The sequence below is a fragment of the Trachinotus anak genome, unplaced genomic scaffold, assembly GCF_046630095.1.
Source record: "Trachinotus anak isolate AG129_WGS33_773 ecotype Australia unplaced genomic scaffold, CSIRO_AGI_Tana_v1 ptg000010l, whole genome shotgun sequence".
Taxonomy (NCBI): domain Eukaryota; kingdom Metazoa; phylum Chordata; class Actinopteri; order Carangiformes; family Carangidae; genus Trachinotus; species Trachinotus anak.
The window spans coordinates 17,259,652-17,276,449 of NW_027273861.1; the positions used below are offsets into that span (position 1 = coordinate 17,259,652).

Consider the following 16,798-nt stretch of genomic DNA (forward strand, 5'->3'; position numbering starts at 1 on the left):
GCATTGCCATTGGAGAAGCCAAACCAAAAGATTGGAATGTGCTCCAAAGGGTCCTTGCAAATATCAGAAGAGAGATTTCAATCTGGATGTCATCACAGATGGAGCAAAAGGCATCCCAGCTTACTGTGACCAAATTATTCCATCTCAGCCTCACTTTCAAAGAAAACAGGCTGATTTTTTTTGTCATGGATTTGGGTGGCAGGAAATTGCATCTTTTTGGGGCATCTCAAGTTATATTTTCAACAGACTGGACATATTGCAGAATCCCTACAGAAAGTGGTGGATCTCCCAGGGCGTCTCCCACCTTGTGTCGAATTCATCCTCCGGGCCCTTCTTGGGGACATTTTCCCATTTGTGAAGAGACCTCACCAAAGCTAAGTCACCCCCCAAGCAGAAGGGAGCAAACCAGCGTAGAGGTACCTTAGACCTAGAGATTCTGACTTGGATCACAACTGCTTTCCACTCCAGTGCAAGTTGTGGCAGTCTGCCATAGAGGTCACGGTCTTAAGCGAGCTGCACAAGTACATCACCACAGACATTGACCAATTTTGAGTTGTCTTTATCTCAGACTTTTTCACTGTACTACGGAAACTGTCTGTGATGGAGTTCACGGCCTTAAGCGGGCTGCACAAGCACATCACCACCATCCCTTTGTGACACATTCACTAAGTAGTGAATGAACAGGTTTAGCAAGTCGGTGAGAGAAGCTAAACGACTGTACTCTGAGAAACTTCAGCTCCAGTTCTCAGCCAACGACTCTGCTTTTGTCTGGAAAGGGCTCAGACAGATCACTAACTACAAACCTAAACCCCCCCACTCCATTAACGACTTCCGCCTGGCCAACGATCTGAATGAGTTCTACTGCCGCTTTGGAAGACAATGGGACAGGCCTGACACCAACCCCCGCGAGTCCAGCCACCACCTCCAGACCACCAGCTTCTCCTCCCGCAAAGCAGCCACTGTGCTGATCAGCTGTCTCCGGTGTTCACGGACATCTTCAACACCTCACTGGAGACCTGCCACGTGCCAACCTGCTTCAAATCCTCCACCATCATCCCTGTCCCCAAAAAAAACAAGGCCCACAGGACTAAATGACTACAGACCCGTTGCCCTGACCTCTGTGGTCATGAAATCATTTGAGCGCCTTGTCCTGTCCCACCTCAAATCCATCACTGACCCACTCCTGGACCCCCTGCAGTTTGCCTACAGAGCCAACATAGGTTACGAGTCACAGTCAACGTCGTACTTGGCTTTGTTTGAGAAAACTGTGGAAGAAGAAGCCTGTTTCCGCCCGGTTTCGAACCGGGGACCTTTCGCGTGTTAGGCGAACGTGATAACCACTACACTACGGAAACTGTCGTGAGGTGCCTCATCTGCGCCTGACGCCGCTAAATGCACCAGTTTACAGCAAGTGCCTTAAGGTTTAAGATGAAGCTGTTTGACGAAAAACAGAAGACATTCTCCCCGTCGGGGAATCGAACCCCGGTCTTCCGCGTGACAGGCGGAGATACTGTCCACTATACTAACGAGGAGTCTTATGACCCCAGTGTCAGCCGTGTCAGCCATGTCAGCGGAATAGTGCAGCTGTTCCGACATGTACCACGTCGTATTCTTTGTGCTGAAAGGACAAGGACAAATCATTTGTTGTTTTGGCTCTGTTCTTAAAAAAATATAGATTTTGAAAAGACACATTTACTAAGGCCTAAAAGTGACCCCTTTCTGTTTACATTTGAGAGCTTTTCCATCTGCAAAGTCACAGTCACTTTCCAACAAGGCTCTCAATACCGTCGGCGCTATTAACCCGGTGTTTTGAGTTGCCTTTGTCCACCCTTGCAACAATGCTCTTTGTAACCCAACATGTCAGTGGAGTTTTAGAGCTAATGAGTCACAGTCTTTGTCTGAGAAAACCATGACAGCTGACGCTTGTTTCCGCCCGGTTTCGAACCGGGGACCTTTCGCGTGTGAGGCGAACGTGATAACCACTACACTACGGAAACTGCCTTGCCACGAGGTTTCCGCGGCTGATGCCGTGAAATGCACCTAAGCACACTGAGCACCGTTTGCATTGCCATTGGAGAAGCCAAACCAAAAGATTGGAATGTGCTCCAAAGGGTCCTTGCAAATATCAGAAGAGAGATTTCAATCTGGATGTCATCACAGATGGAGCAAAAGGCATCCCAGCTTACTGTGACCAAATTATTCCATCTCAGCCTCACTTTCAAAGAAAACAGGCTGATTTTTTTTGTCATGGATTTGGGTGGCAGGAAATTGCATCTTTTTGGGGCATCTCAAGTTATATTTTCAACAGACTGGACATATTGCAGAATCCCTACAGAAAGTGGTGGATCTCCCAGGGCGTCTCCCACCTTGTGTCGAATTCATCCTCCGGGCCCTTCTTGGGGACATTTTCCCATTTGTGAAGAGACCTCACCAAAGCTAAGTCACCCCCCAAGCCGAAGGGAGCAAACCAGCGTAGAGGTACCTTAGACCTAGAGATTCTGACTTGGATCACAACTGCTTTCCACTCCAGTGCAAGTTGTGGCAGTCTGCCATAGAGGTCACGGTCTTAAGCGAGCTGCACAAGTACATCACCACAGACATTGACCAATTTTGAGTTGTCTTTATCTCAGACTTTTTCACTGTACTACGGAAACTGTCTGTGATGGAGTTCACGGCCTTAAGCGGGCTGCACAAGCACATCACCACCATCCCTTTGTGACACATTCACTAAGTAGTGAATGAACAGGTTTAGCAAGTCGGTGAGAGAAGCTAAACGACTGTACTCTGAGAAACTTCAGCTCCAGTTCTCAGCCAACGACTCTGCTTTTGTCTGGAAAGGGCTCAGACAGATCACTAACTACAAACCTAAACCCCCCCACTCCATTAACGACTTCGGAGATACTGGCGGAGATACTGTCCACTATACTAACAAGGAGTCTTATGACCCCAGTGTCAGCCGTGTCAGCCATGTCAGCGGAATAGTGCAGCTGTTCCGACATGTACCACGTCGTATTCTTTGTGCTGAAAGGACAAGGACAAATCATTTGTTGTTTTGGCTCTGTTCTTAAAAAAATTTACTAAGGCCTAAAAGTGACCCCTTTCTGTTTACATTTGAGAGCTTTTCCATCTGCAAAGTCACAGTCACTTTCCAACAAGGCTCTCAATACCGTCGGCGCTATTAACCCGGTGTTTTGAGTTGCCTTTGTCCACCCTTGCAACAATGCTCTTTGTAACCCAACATGTCAGTGGAGTTTTAGAGCTAATGAGTCACAGTCTTTGTCTGAGAAAACCATGACAGCTGACGCTTGTTTCCGCCCGGTTTCGAACCGGGGACCTTTCGCGTGTGAGGCGAACGTGATAACCACTACACTACGGAAACTGCCTTGCCACGAGGTTTCCGCGGCTGATGCCGTGAAATGCACCTAAGCACACTGAGCACCGTTTGCATTGCCATTGGAGAAGCCAAACCAAAAGATTGGAATGTGCTCCAAAGGGTCCTTGCAAATATCAGAAGAGAGATTTCAATCTGGATGTCATCACAGATGGAGCAAAAGGCATCCCAGCTTACTGTGACCAAATTATTCCATCTCAGCCTCACTTTCAAAGAAAACAGGCTGATTTTTTTTGTCATGGATTTGGGTGGCAGGAAATTGCATCTTTTTGGGGCATCTCAAGTTATATTTTCAACAGACTGGACATATTGCAGAATCCCTACAGAAAGTGGTGGATCTCCCAGGGCGTCTCCCACCTTGTGTCGAATTCATCCTCCGGGCCCTTCTTGGGGACATTTTCCCATTTGTGAAGAGACCTCACCAAAGCTAAGTCACCCCCCAAGCCGAAGGGAGCAAACCAGCGTAGAGGTACCTTAGACCTAGAGATTCTGACTTGGATCACAACTGCTTTCCACTCCAGTGCAAGTTGTGGCAGTCTGCCATAGAGGTCACGGTCTTAAGCGAGCTGCACAAGTACATCACCACAGACATTGACCAATTTTGAGTTGTCTTTATCTCAGACTTTTTCACTGTACTACGGAAACTGTCTGTGATGGAGTTCACGGCCTTAAGCGGGCTGCACAAGCACATCACCACCATCCCTTTGTGACACATTCACTAAGTAGTGAATGAACAGGTTTAGCAAGTCGGTGAGAGAAGCTAAACGACTGTACTCTGAGAAACTTCAGCTCCAGTTCTCAGCCAACGACTCTGCTTTTGTCTGGAAAGGGCTCAGACAGATCACTAACTACAAACCTAAACCCCCCCACTCCATTAACGACTTCCGCCTGGCCAACGATCTGAATGAGTTCTACTGCCGCTTTGGAAGACAATGGGACAGGCCTGACACCAACCCCCGCGAGTCCAGCCACCACCTCCAGACCACCAGCTTCTCCTCCCGCAAAGCAGCCACTGTGCTGATCAGCTGTCTCCGGTGTTCACGGACATCTTCAACACCTCACTGGAGACCTGCCACGTGCCAACCTGCTTCAAATCCTCCACCATCATCCCTGTCCCCAAAAAAAACAAGGCCCACAGGACTAAATGACTACAGACCCGTTGCCCTGACCTCTGTGGTCATGAAATCATTTGAGCGCCTTGTCCTGTCCCACCTCAAATCCATCACTGACCCACTCCTGGACCCCCTGCAGTTTGCCTACAGAGCCAACATAGGTTACGAGTCACAGTCAACGTCGTACTTGGCTTTGTTTGAGAAAACTGTGGAAGAAGAAGCCTGTTTCCGCCCGGTTTCGAACCGGGGACCTTTCGCGTGTTAGGCGAACGTGATAACCACTACACTACGGAAACTGTCGTGAGGTGCCTCATCTGCGCCTGACGCCGCTAAATGCACCAGTTTACAGCAAGTGCCTTAAGGTTTAAGATGAAGCTGTTTGACGAAAAACAGAAGACATTCTCCCCGTCGGGGAATCGAACCCCGGTCTTCCGCGTGACAGGCGGAGATACTGTCCACTATACTAACGAGGAGTCTTATGACCCCAGTGTCAGCCGTGTCAGCCATGTCAGCGGAATAGTGCAGCTGTTCCGACATGTACCACGTCGTATTCTTTGTGCTGAAAGGACAAGGACAAATCATTTGTTGTTTTGGCTCTGTTCTTAAAAAAATATAGATTTTGAAAAGACACATTTACTAAGGCCTAAAAGTGACCCCTTTCTGTTTACATTTGAGAGCTTTTCCATCTGCAAAGTCACAGTCACTTTCCAACAAGGCTCTCAATACCGTCGGCGCTATTAACCCGGTGTTTTGAGTTGCCTTTGTCCACCCTTGCAACAATGCTCTTTGTAACCCAACATGTCAGTGGAGTTTTAGAGCTAATGAGTCACAGTCTTTGTCTGAGAAAACCATGACAGCTGACGCTTGTTTCCGCCCGCTTTCGAACCGGGGGCCTTTCGCGTGTGAGGCGAACGTGATAACCACTACACTACGGAAACTGCCTTGCCACGAGGTTTCCGCGGCTGATGCCGTGAAATGCACCTAAGCACACTGAGCACCGTTTGCATTGCCATTGGAGAAGCCAAACCAAAAGATTGGAATGTGCTCCAAAGGGTCCTTGCAAATATCAGAAGAGAGATTTCAATCTGGATGTCATCACAGATGGAGCAAAAGGCATCCCAGCTTACTGTGACCAAATTATTCCATCTCAGCCTCACTTTCAAAGAAAACAGGCTGATTTTTTTTGTCATGGATTTGGGTGGCAGGAAATTGCATCTTTTTGGGGCATCTCAAGTTATATTTTCAACAGACTGGACATATTGCAGAATCCCTACAGAAAGTGGTGGATCTCCCAGGGCGTCTCCCACCTTGTGTCGAATTCATCCTCCGGGCCCTTCTTGGGGACATTTTCCCATTTGTGAAGAGACCTCACCAAAGCTAAGTCACCCCCCAAGCCGAAGGGAGCAAACCAGCGTAGAGGTACCTTAGACCTAGAGATTCTGACTTGGATCACAACTGCTTTCCACTCCAGTGCAAGTTGTGGCAGTCTGCCATAGAGGTCACGGTCTTAAGCGAGCTGCACAAGTACATCACCACAGACATTGACCAATTTTGAGTTGTCTTTATCTCAGACTTTTTCACTGTACTACGGAAACTGTCTGTGATGGAGTTCACGGCCTTAAGCGGGCTGCACAAGCACATCACCACCATCCCTTTGTGACACATTCACTAAGTAGTGAATGAACAGGTTTAGCAAGTCGGTGAGAGAAGCTAAACGACTGTACTCTGAGAAACTTCAGCTCCAGTTCTCAGCCAACGACTCTGCTTTTGTCTGGAAAGGGCTCAGACAGATCACTAACTACAAACCTAAACCCCCCCACTCCATTAACGACTTCCGCCTGGCCAACGATCTGAATGAGTTCTACTGCCGCTTTGGAAGACAATGGGACAGGCCTGACACCAACCCCCGCGAGTCCAGCCACCACCTCCAGACCACCAGCTTCTCCTCCCGCAAAGCAGCCACTGTGCTGATCAGCTGTCTCCGGTGTTCACGGACATCTTCAACACCTCACTGGAGACCTGCCACGTGCCAACCTGCTTCAAATCCTCCACCATCATCCCTGTCCCCAAAAAAAACAAGGCCCACAGGACTAAATGACTACAGACCCGTTGCCCTGACCTCTGTGGTCATGAAATCATTTGAGCGCCTTGTCCTGTCCCACCTCAAATCCATCACTGACCCACTCCTGGACCCCCTGCAGTTTGCCTACAGAGCCAACATAGGTTACGAGTCACAGTCAACGTCGTACTTGGCTTTGTTTGAGAAAACTGTGGAAGAAGAAGCCTGTTTCCGCCCGGTTTCGAACCGGGGACCTTTCGCGTGTTAGGCGAACGTGATAACCACTACACTACGGAAACTGTCGTGAGGTGCCTCATCTGCGCCTGACGCCGCTAAATGCACCAGTTTACAGCAAGTGCCTTAAGGTTTAAGATGAAGCTGTTTGACGAAAAACAGAAGACATTCTCCCCGTCGGGGAATCGAACCCCGGTCTTCCGCGTGACAGGCGGAGATACTGTCCACTATACTAACGAGGAGTCTTATGACCCCAGTGTCAGCCGTGTCAGCCATGTCAGCGGAATAGTGCAGCTGTTCCGACATGTACCACGTCGTATTCTTTGTGCTGAAAGGACAAGGACAAATCATTTGTTGTTTTGGCTCTGTTCTTAAAAAAATATAGATTTTGAAAAGACACATTTACTAAGGCCTAAAAGTGACCCCTTTCTGTTTACATTTGAGAGCTTTTCCATCTGCAAAGTCACAGTCACTTTCCAACAAGGCTCTCAATACCGTCGGCGCTATTAACCCGGTGTTTTGAGTTGCCTTTGTCCACCCTTGCAACAATGCTCTTTGTAACCCAACATGTCAGTGGAGTTTTAGAGCTAATGAGTCACAGTCTTTGTCTGAGAAAACCATGACAGCTGACGCTTGTTTCCGCCCGCTTTCGAACCGGGGGCCTTTCGCGTGTGAGGCGAACGTGATAACCACTACACTACGGAAACTGCCTTGCCACGAGGTTTCCGCGGCTGATGCCGTGAAATGCACCTAAGCACACTGAGCACCGTTTGCATTGCCATTGGAGAAGCCAAACCAAAAGATTGGAATGTGCTCCAAAGGGTCCTTGCAAATATCAGAAGAGAGATTTCAATCTGGATGTCATCACAGATGGAGCAAAAGGCATCCCAGCTTACTGTGACCAAATTATTCCATCTCAGCCTCACTTTCAAAGAAAACAGGCTGATTTTTTTTGTCATGGATTTGGGTGGCAGGAAATTGCATCTTTTTGGGGCATCTCAAGTTATATTTTCAACAGACTGGACATATTGCAGAATCCCTACAGAAAGTGGTGGATCTCCCAGGGCGTCTCCCACCTTGTGTCGAATTCATCCTCCGGGCCCTTCTTGGGGACATTTTCCCATTTGTGAAGAGACCTCACCAAAGCTAAGTCACCCCCCAAGCCGAAGGGAGCAAACCAGCGTAGAGGTACCTTAGACCTAGAGATTCTGACTTGGATCACAACTGCTTTCCACTCCAGTGCAAGTTGTGGCAGTCTGCCATAGAGGTCACGGTCTTAAGCGAGCTGCACAAGTACATCACCACAGACATTGACCAATTTTGAGTTGTCTTTATCTCAGACTTTTTCACTGTACTACGGAAACTGTCTGTGATGGAGTTCACGGCCTTAAGCGGGCTGCACAAGCACATCACCACCATCCCTTTGTGACACATTCACTAAGTAGTGAATGAACAGGTTTAGCAAGTCGGTGAGAGAAGCTAAACGACTGTACTCTGAGAAACTTCAGCTCCAGTTCTCAGCCAACGACTCTGCTTTTGTCTGGAAAGGGCTCAGACAGATCACTAACTACAAACCTAAACCCCCCCACTCCATTAACGACTTCGGAGATACTGGCGGAGATACTGTCCACTATACTAACAAGGAGTCTTATGACCCCAGTGTCAGCCGTGTCAGCCATGTCAGCGGAATAGTGCAGCTGTTCCGACATGTACCACGTCGTATTCTTTGTGCTGAAAGGACAAGGACAAATCATTTGTTGTTTTGGCTCTGTTCTTAAAAAAATTTACTAAGGCCTAAAAGTGACCCCTTTCTGTTTACATTTGAGAGCTTTTCCATCTGCAAAGTCACAGTCACTTTCCAACAAGGCTCTCAATACCGTCGGCGCTATTAACCCGGAGTTGCCTTTGTCCACCCTTGCAACAATGCTCTTTGTAACCCAACATGTCAGTGGAGTTTTAGAGCTAATGAGTCACAGTCTTTGTCTGAGAAAACCATGACAGCTGACGCTTGTTTCCGCCCGGTTTCGAACCGGGGACCTTTCGCGTGTTAGGCAAACGTGATAACCACTACACTACGGAAACTGCCTTGCCACGAGGTTTCCGCGGCTGATGCCGTGAAATGCACCTAAGCACACTGAGCACCGTTTGCATTGCCATTGGAGAAGCCAAACCAAAAGATTGGAATGTGCTCCAAAGGGTCCTTGCAAATATCAGAAGAGAGATTTCAATCTGGATGTCATCACAGATGGAGCAAAAGGCATCCCAGCTTACTGTGACCAAATTATTCCATCTCAGCCTCACTTTCAAAGAAAACAGACTGATTTTTTTTGTCATGGATTTGGGTGGCAGGAAATTGCATCTTTTTGGGGCATCTCAAGTTATATTTTCAACAGACTGGACATATTGCAGAATCCCTACAGAAAGTGGTGGATCTCCCAGGGCGTCTCCCACCTTGTGTCGAATTCATCCTCCGGGCCCTTCTTGGGGACATTTTCCCATTTGTGAAGAGACCTCACCAAAGCTAAGTCACCCCCCAAGCCGAAGGGAGCAAACCAGCGTAGAGGTACCTTAGACCTAGAGATTCTGACTTGGATCACAACTGCTTTCCACTCCAGTGCAAGTTGTGGCAGTCTGCCATAGAGGTCACGGTCTTAAGCGAGCTGCACAAGTACATCACCACAGACATTGACCAATTTTGAGTTGTCTTTATCTCAGACTTTTTCACTGTACTATGGAAACTGTCTGTGATGGAGTTCACGGCCTTAAGCGGGCTGCACAAGCACATCACCACCATCCCTTTGTGACACATTCACTAAGTAGTGAATGAACAGGTTTAGCAAGTCGGTGAGAGAAGCTAAACGACTGTACTCTGAGAAACTTCAGCTCCAGTTCTCAGCCAACGACTCTGCTTTTGTCTGGAAAGGGCTCAGACAGATCACTAACTACAAACCTAAACCCCCCCACTCCATTAACGACTTCCGCCTGGCCAACGATCTGAATGAGTTCTACTGCCGCTTTGGAAGACAATGGGACAGGCCTGACACCAACCCCCGCGAGTCGAGCCACCACCTCCAGACCACCAGCTTCTCCTCCCGCAAAGCAGCCGGTCCTGACTCTGTCTCTCCATCATCCCTGAAGCACTGTGCTGATCAGCTGTCTCCGGTGTTCACGGACATCTTCAACACCTCACTGGAGACCTGCCACGTGCCAACCTGCTTCAAATCCTCCACCATCATCCCTGTCCCCAAAAAAAACAAGGCCCACAGGACTAAATGACTACAGACCCGTTGCCCTGACCTCTGTGGTCATGAAATCATTTGAGCGCCTTGTCCTGTCCCACCTCAAATCCATCACTGACCCACTCCTGGACCCCCTGCAGTTTGCCTACAGAGCCAACATAGGTTACGAGTCACAGTCAACGTCGTACTTGGCTTTGTTTGAGAAAACTGTGGAAGAAGAAGCCTGTTTCCGCCCGGTTTCGAACCGGGGACCTTTCGCGTGTTAGGCGAACATGATAACCACTACACTATGGAAACTGTCGTGAGGTGCCTCATCTGCGCCTGACGCCGCTAAATGCACCAGTTTACAGCAAGTGCCTTAAGGTTTAAGATGAAGCTGTTTGACGAAAAACAGAAGACATTCTCCCCGTCGGGGAATCGAACCCCGGTCTTCCGCGTGACAGGCGGAGATACTGTCCACTATACTAACAAGGAGTCTTATGACCCCGGTGTCAGCCGTGTCAGCCATGTCAGCGGAATAGTGCAGCTGTTCCGACATGTACCACGTCGTATTCTTTGTGCCGAAAGGACAAGGACAAATCATTTGTTGTTTTGGCTCTGTTCTTAAAAAAATATAGATTTTGAAAAGACACATTTACTAAGGCCTAAAAGTGACCCCTTTCTGTTTACATTTGAGAGCTTTTCCATCTGCAAAGTCACAGTCACTTTCCAACAAGGCTCTCAATACCGTCGGCGCTATTAACCCGGTGTTTTGAGTTGCCTTTGTCCACCCTTGCAACAATGCTCTTTGTAACCCAACATGTCAGTGGAGTTTTAGAGCTAATGAGTCACAGTCTTTGTCTGAGAAAACCATGACAGCTGACGCTTGTTTCCGCCCGGTTTCGAACCGGGGACCTTTCGCGTGTGAGGCGAACGTGATAACCACTACACTACGGAAACTGCCTTGCCACGAGGTTTCCGCGGCTGATGCCGTGAAATGCACCTAAGCACACTGAGCACCGTTTGCATTGCCATTGGAGAAGCCAAACCAAAAGATTGGAATGTGCTCCAAAGGGTCCTTGCAAATATCAGAAGAGAGATTTCAATCTGGATGTCATCACAGATGGAGCAAAAGGCATCCCAGCTTACTGTGACCAAATTATTCCATCTCAGCCTCACTTTCAAAGAAAACAGGCTGATTTTTTTTGTCATGGATTTGGGTGGCAGGAAATTGCATCTTTTTGGGGCATCTCAAGTTATATTTTCAACAGACTGGACATATTGCAGAATCCCTACAGAAAGTGGTGGATCTCCCAGGGCGTCTCCCACCTTGTGTCGAATTCATCCTCCGGGCCCTTCTTGGGGACATTTTCCCATTTGTGAAGAGACCTCACCAAAGCTAAGTCACCCCCCAAGCCGAAGGGAGCAAACCAGCGTAGAGGTACCTTAGACCTAGAGATTCTGACTTGGATCACAACTGCTTTCCACTCCAGTGCAAGTTGTGGCAGTCTGCCATAGAGGTCACGGTCTTAAGCGAGCTGCACAAGTACATCACCACAGACATTGACCAATTTTGAGTTGTCTTTATCTCAGACTTTTTCACTGTACTACGGAAACTGTCTGTGATGGAGTTCACGGCCTTAAGCGGGCTGCACAAGCACATCACCACCATCCCTTTGTGACACATTCACTAAGTAGTGAATGAACAGGTTTAGCAAGTCGGTGAGAGAAGCTAAACGACTGTACTCTGAGAAACTTCAGCTCCAGTTCTCAGCCAACGACTCTGCTTTTGTCTGGAAAGGGCTCAGACAGATCACTAACTACAAACCTAAACCCCCCCACTCCATTAACGACTTCCGCCTGGCCAACGATCTGAATGAGTTCTACTGCCGCTTTGGAAGACAATGGGACAGGCCTGACACCAACCCCCGCGAGTCCAGCCACCACCTCCAGACCACCAGCTTCTCCTCCCGCAAAGCAGCCACTGTGCTGATCAGCTGTCTCCGGTGTTCACGGACATCTTCAACACCTCACTGGAGACCTGCCACGTGCCAACCTGCTTCAAATCCTCCACCATCATCCCTGTCCCCAAAAAAAACAAGGCCCACAGGACTAAAGGACTACAGACCCGTTGCCCTGACCTCTGTGGTCATGAAATCATTTGAGCGCCTTGTCCTGTCCCACCTCAAATCCATCACTGACCCACTCCTGGACCCCCTGCAGTTTGCCTACAGAGCCAACATAGGTTACGAGTCACAGTCAACGTCGTACTTGGCTTTGTTTGAGAAAACTGTGGAAGAAGAAGCCTGTTTCCGCCCGGTTTCGAACCGGGGACCTTTCGCGTGTTAGGCGAACGTGATAACCACTACACTACGGAAACTGTCGTGAGGTGCCTCATCTGCGCCTGACGCCGCTAAATGCACCAGTTTACAGCAAGTGCCTTAAGGTTTAAGATGAAGCTGTTTGACGAAAAACAGAAGACATTCTCCCCGTCAGGGAATCGAACCCCGGTCTTCCGCGTGACAGGCGGAGATACTGTCCACTATACTAACGAGGAGTCTTATGAGCCCAGTGTCAGCCGTGTCAGCCATGTCAGCGGAATAGTGCAGCTGTTCCGACATGTACCACGTCGTATTCTTTGTGCCGAAAGGACAAGGACAAATCATTTGTTGTTTTGGCTCTGTTCTTAAAAAAATATAGATTTTGAAAAGACACATTTACTAAGGCCTAAAAGTGACCCTTTTCTGTTTACATTTGAGAGCTTTTCCATCTGCAAAGTCACAGTCACTTTCCAACAAGGCTCTCAATACCGTCGGCGCTATTAACCCGGTGTTTTGAGTTGCCTTTGTCCACCCTTGCAACAATGCTCTTTGTAACCCAACATGTCAGTGGAGGTTTAGAGCTAATGAGTCACAGTCTTTGTCTGAGAAAACCATGACAGCTGACGCTTGTTTCCGCCCGGTTTCGAACCGGGGACCTTTCGCGTGTGAGGCGAACGTGATAACCACTACACTACGGAAACTGCCTTGCCACGAGGTTTCCGCGGCTGATGCCGTGAAATGCACCTAAGCACACTGAGCACCGTTTGCATTGCCATTGGAGAAGCCAAACCAAAAGATTGGAATGTGCTCCAAAGGGTCCTTGCAAATATCAGAAGAGAGATTTCAATCTGGATGTCATCACAGATGGAGCAAAAGGCATCCCAGCTTACTGTGACCAAATTATTCCATCTCAGCCTCACTTTCAAAGAAAACAGGCTGATTTTTTTTGTCATGGATTTGGGTGGCAGGAAATTGCATCTTTTTGGGGCATCTCAAGTTATATTTTCAACAGACTGGACATATTGCAGAATCCCTACAGAAAGTGGTGGATCTCCCAGGGCGTCTCCCACCTTGTGTCGAATTCATCCTCCGGGCCCTTCTTGGGGACATTTTCCCATTTGTGAAGAGACCTCACCAAAGCTAAGTCACCCCCCAAGCCGAAGGGAGCAAACCAGCGTAGAGGTACGTTAGACCTAGAGATTCTGACTTGGATCACAACTGCTTTCCACTCCAGTGCAAGTTGTGGCAGTCTGCCATAGAGGTCACGGTCTTAAGCGAGCTGCACAAGTACATCACCACAGACATTGACCAATTTTGAGTTGTCTTTATCTCAGACTTTTTCACTGTACTACGGAAACTGTCTGTGATGGAGTTCACGGCCTTAAGCGGGCTGCACAAGCACATCACCACCATCCCTTTGTGACACATTCACTAAGTAGTGAATGAACAGGTTTAGCAAGTCGGTGAGAGAAGCTAAACGACTGTACTCTGAGAAACTTCAGCTCCAGTTCTCAGCCAACGACTCTGCTTTTGTCTGGAAAGGGCTCAGACAGATCACTAACTACAAACCTAAACCCCCCCACTCCATTAACGACTTCGGAGATACTGGCGGAGATACTGTCCACTATACTAACAAGGAGTCTTATGACCCCAGTGTCAGCCGTGTCAGCCATGTCAGCGGAATAGTGCAGCTGTTCCGACATGTACCACGTCGTATTCTTTGTGCTGAAAGGACAAGGACAAATCATTTGTTGTTTTGGCTCTGTTCTTAAAAAAATTTACTAAGGCCTAAAAGTGACCCCTTTCTGTTTACATTTGAGAGCTTTTCCATCTGCAAAGTCACAGTCACTTTCCAACAAGGCTCTCAATACCGTCGGCGCTATTAACCCGGTGTTTTGAGTTGCCTTTGTCCACCCTTGCAACAATGCTCTTTGTAACCCAACATGTCAGTGGAGTTTTAGAGCTAATGAGTCACAGTCTTTGTCTGAGAAAACCATGACAGCTGACGCTTGTTTCCGCCCGGTTTCGAACCGGGGACCTTTCGCGTGTGAGGCGAACGTGATAACCACTACACTACGGAAACTGCCTTGCCACGAGGTTTCCGCGGCTGATGCCGTGAAATGCACCTAAGCACACTGAGCACCGTTTGCATTGCCATTGGAGAAGCCAAACCAAAAGATTGGAATGTGCTCCAAAGGGTCCTTGCAAATATCAGAAGAGAGATTTCAATCTGGATGTCATCACAGATGGAGCAAAAGGCATCCCAGCTTACTGTGACCAAATTATTCCATCTCAGCCTCACTTTCAAAGAAAACAGGCTGATTTTTTTTGTCATGGATTTGGGTGGCAGGAAATTGCATCTTTTTGGGGCATCTCAAGTTATATTTTCAACAGACTGGACATATTGCAGAATCCCTACAGAAAGTGGTGGATCTCCCAGGGCGTCTCCCACCTTGTGTCGAATTCATCCTCCGGGCCCTTCTTGGGGACATTTTCCCATTTGTGAAGAGACCTCACCAAAGCTAAGTCACCCCCCAAGCCGAAGGGAGCAAACCAGCGTAGAGGTACCTTAGACCTAGAGATTCTGACTTGGATCACAACTGCTTTCCACTCCAGTGCAAGTTGTGGCAGTCTGCCATAGAGGTCACGGTCTTAAGCGAGCTGCACAAGTACATCACCACAGACATTGACCAATTTTGAGTTGTCTTTATCTCAGACTTTTTCACTGTACTACGGAAACTGTCTGTGATGGAGTTCACGGCCTTAAGCGGGCTGCACAAGCACATCACCACCATCCCTTTGTGACACATTCACTAAGTAGTGAATGAACAGGTTTAGCAAGTCGGTGAGAGAAGCTAAACGACTGTACTCTGAGAAACTTCAGCTCCAGTTCTCAGCCAACGACTCTGCTTTTGTCTGGAAAGGGCTCAGACAGATCACTAACTACAAACCTAAACCCCCCCACTCCATTAACGACTTCCGCCTGGCCAACGATCTGAATGAGTTCTACTGCCGCTTTGGAAGACAATGGGACAGGCCTGACACCAACCCCCGCGAGTCCAGCCACCACCTCCAGACCACCAGCTTCTCCTCCCGCAAAGCAGCCACTGTGCTGATCAGCTGTCTCCGGTGTTCACGGACATCTTCAACACCTCACTGGAGACCTGCCACGTGCCAACCTGCTTCAAATCCTCCACCATCATCCCTGTCCCCAAAAAAAACAAGGCCCACAGGACTAAATGACTACAGACCCGTTGCCCTGACCTCTGTGGTCATGAAATCATTTGAGCGCCTTGTCCTGTCCCACCTCAAATCCATCACTGACCCACTCCTGGACCCCCTGCAGTTTGCCTACAGAGCCAACATAGGTTACGAGTCACAGTCAACGTCGTACTTGGCTTTGTTTGAGAAAACTGTGGAAGAAGAAGCCTGTTTCCGCCCGGTTTCGAACCGGGGACCTTTCGCGTGTTAGGCGAACGTGATAACCACTACACTACGGAAACTGTCGTGAGGTGCCTCATCTGCGCCTGACGCCGCTAAATGCACCAGTTTACAGCAAGTGCCTTAAGGTTTAAGATGAAGCTGTTTGACGAAAAACAGAAGACATTCTCCCCGTCGGGGAATCGAACCCCGGTCTTCCGCGTGACAGGCGGAGATACTGTCCACTATACTAACGAGGAGTCTTATGACCCCAGTGTCAGCCGTGTCAGCCATGTCAGCGGAATAGTGCAGCTGTTCCGACATGTACCACGTCGTATTCTTTGTGCTGAAAGGACAAGGACAAATCATTTGTTGTTTTGGCTCTGTTCTTAAAAAAATATAGATTTTGAAAAGACACATTTACTAAGGCCTAAAAGTGACCCCTTTCTGTTTACATTTGAGAGCTTTTCCATCTGCAAAGTCACAGTCACTTTCCAACAAGGCTCTCAATACCGTCGGCGCTATTAACCCGGTGTTTTGAGTTGCCTTTGTCCACCCTTGCAACAATGCTCTTTGTAACCCAACATGTCAGTGGAGTTTTAGAGCTAATGAGTCACAGTCTTTGTCTGAGAAAACCATGACAGCTGACGCTTGTTTCCGCCCGCTTTCGAACCGGGGGCCTTTCGCGTGTGAGGCGAACGTGATAACCACTACACTACGGAAACTGCCTTGCCACGAGGTTTCCGCGGCTGATGCCGTGAAATGCACCTAAGCACACTGAGCACCGTTTGCATTGCCATTGGAGAAGCCAAACCAAAAGATTGGAATGTGCTCCAAAGGGTCCTTGCAAATATCAGAAGAGAGATTTCAATCTGGATGTCATCACAGATGGAGCAAAAGGCATCCCAGCTTACTGTGACCAAATTATTCCATCTCAGCCTCACTTTCAAAGAAAACAGGCTGATTTTTTTTGTCATGGATTTGGGTGGCAGGAAATTGCATCTTTTTGGGGCATCTCAAGTTATATTTTCAACAGACTGGAC

The 16,798-nt window shown here is 48.4% G+C and overlaps 21 non-coding genes across 21 annotated transcripts; all 21 read right to left on the reverse strand.

The window, feature by feature from the left end:
* Positions 1-1,282: 1,282 nt before the first annotated feature.
* On the reverse strand, positions 1,283-1,355 carry trnav-aac (transfer RNA valine (anticodon AAC)). Its single transcript has one exon. It is a non-coding gene; the product is annotated as a tRNA-Val (tRNA).
* A 105-nt stretch (positions 1,356-1,460) lies between these two features.
* Positions 1,461-1,532, reverse strand: trnad-guc (transfer RNA aspartic acid (anticodon GUC)). The gene has a single exon. It is a non-coding gene; the product is annotated as a tRNA-Asp (tRNA).
* Positions 1,533-1,924: 392 nt separating this feature from the next.
* trnav-cac (transfer RNA valine (anticodon CAC)) lies at positions 1,925-1,997 on the reverse strand. Its single transcript has one exon. It is a non-coding gene; the product is annotated as a tRNA-Val (tRNA).
* Positions 1,998-3,306: 1,309 nt separating this feature from the next.
* On the reverse strand, positions 3,307-3,379 carry trnav-cac (transfer RNA valine (anticodon CAC)). Its single transcript has one exon. It is a non-coding gene; the product is annotated as a tRNA-Val (tRNA).
* A 1,347-nt stretch (positions 3,380-4,726) lies between these two features.
* Positions 4,727-4,799, reverse strand: trnav-aac (transfer RNA valine (anticodon AAC)). Its single transcript has one exon. It is a non-coding gene; the product is annotated as a tRNA-Val (tRNA).
* Positions 4,800-4,904: 105 nt separating this feature from the next.
* On the reverse strand, positions 4,905-4,976 carry trnad-guc (transfer RNA aspartic acid (anticodon GUC)). The gene has a single exon. It is a non-coding gene; the product is annotated as a tRNA-Asp (tRNA).
* Positions 4,977-5,368: 392 nt separating this feature from the next.
* Positions 5,369-5,441, reverse strand: trnav-cac (transfer RNA valine (anticodon CAC)). Its single transcript has one exon. It is a non-coding gene; the product is annotated as a tRNA-Val (tRNA).
* Positions 5,442-6,788: 1,347 nt separating this feature from the next.
* Positions 6,789-6,861, reverse strand: trnav-aac (transfer RNA valine (anticodon AAC)). Its single transcript has one exon. It is a non-coding gene; the product is annotated as a tRNA-Val (tRNA).
* Positions 6,862-6,966: 105 nt separating this feature from the next.
* trnad-guc (transfer RNA aspartic acid (anticodon GUC)) lies at positions 6,967-7,038 on the reverse strand. The gene has a single exon. It is a non-coding gene; the product is annotated as a tRNA-Asp (tRNA).
* Positions 7,039-7,430: 392 nt separating this feature from the next.
* On the reverse strand, positions 7,431-7,503 carry trnav-cac (transfer RNA valine (anticodon CAC)). Its single transcript has one exon. It is a non-coding gene; the product is annotated as a tRNA-Val (tRNA).
* A 1,302-nt stretch (positions 7,504-8,805) lies between these two features.
* trnav-aac (transfer RNA valine (anticodon AAC)) lies at positions 8,806-8,878 on the reverse strand. The gene has a single exon. It is a non-coding gene; the product is annotated as a tRNA-Val (tRNA).
* A 1,381-nt stretch (positions 8,879-10,259) lies between these two features.
* Positions 10,260-10,332, reverse strand: trnav-aac (transfer RNA valine (anticodon AAC)). Its single transcript has one exon. It is a non-coding gene; the product is annotated as a tRNA-Val (tRNA).
* A 105-nt stretch (positions 10,333-10,437) lies between these two features.
* trnad-guc (transfer RNA aspartic acid (anticodon GUC)) lies at positions 10,438-10,509 on the reverse strand. The gene has a single exon. It is a non-coding gene; the product is annotated as a tRNA-Asp (tRNA).
* A 392-nt stretch (positions 10,510-10,901) lies between these two features.
* trnav-cac (transfer RNA valine (anticodon CAC)) lies at positions 10,902-10,974 on the reverse strand. Its single transcript has one exon. It is a non-coding gene; the product is annotated as a tRNA-Val (tRNA).
* A 1,347-nt stretch (positions 10,975-12,321) lies between these two features.
* Positions 12,322-12,394, reverse strand: trnav-aac (transfer RNA valine (anticodon AAC)). Its single transcript has one exon. It is a non-coding gene; the product is annotated as a tRNA-Val (tRNA).
* Positions 12,395-12,499: 105 nt separating this feature from the next.
* trnad-guc (transfer RNA aspartic acid (anticodon GUC)) lies at positions 12,500-12,571 on the reverse strand. The gene has a single exon. It is a non-coding gene; the product is annotated as a tRNA-Asp (tRNA).
* A 392-nt stretch (positions 12,572-12,963) lies between these two features.
* trnav-cac (transfer RNA valine (anticodon CAC)) lies at positions 12,964-13,036 on the reverse strand. The gene has a single exon. It is a non-coding gene; the product is annotated as a tRNA-Val (tRNA).
* A 1,309-nt stretch (positions 13,037-14,345) lies between these two features.
* On the reverse strand, positions 14,346-14,418 carry trnav-cac (transfer RNA valine (anticodon CAC)). Its single transcript has one exon. It is a non-coding gene; the product is annotated as a tRNA-Val (tRNA).
* Positions 14,419-15,765: 1,347 nt separating this feature from the next.
* On the reverse strand, positions 15,766-15,838 carry trnav-aac (transfer RNA valine (anticodon AAC)). The gene has a single exon. It is a non-coding gene; the product is annotated as a tRNA-Val (tRNA).
* A 105-nt stretch (positions 15,839-15,943) lies between these two features.
* On the reverse strand, positions 15,944-16,015 carry trnad-guc (transfer RNA aspartic acid (anticodon GUC)). The gene has a single exon. It is a non-coding gene; the product is annotated as a tRNA-Asp (tRNA).
* A 392-nt stretch (positions 16,016-16,407) lies between these two features.
* trnav-cac (transfer RNA valine (anticodon CAC)) lies at positions 16,408-16,480 on the reverse strand. Its single transcript has one exon. It is a non-coding gene; the product is annotated as a tRNA-Val (tRNA).
* Positions 16,481-16,798: the final 318 nt, after the last annotated feature.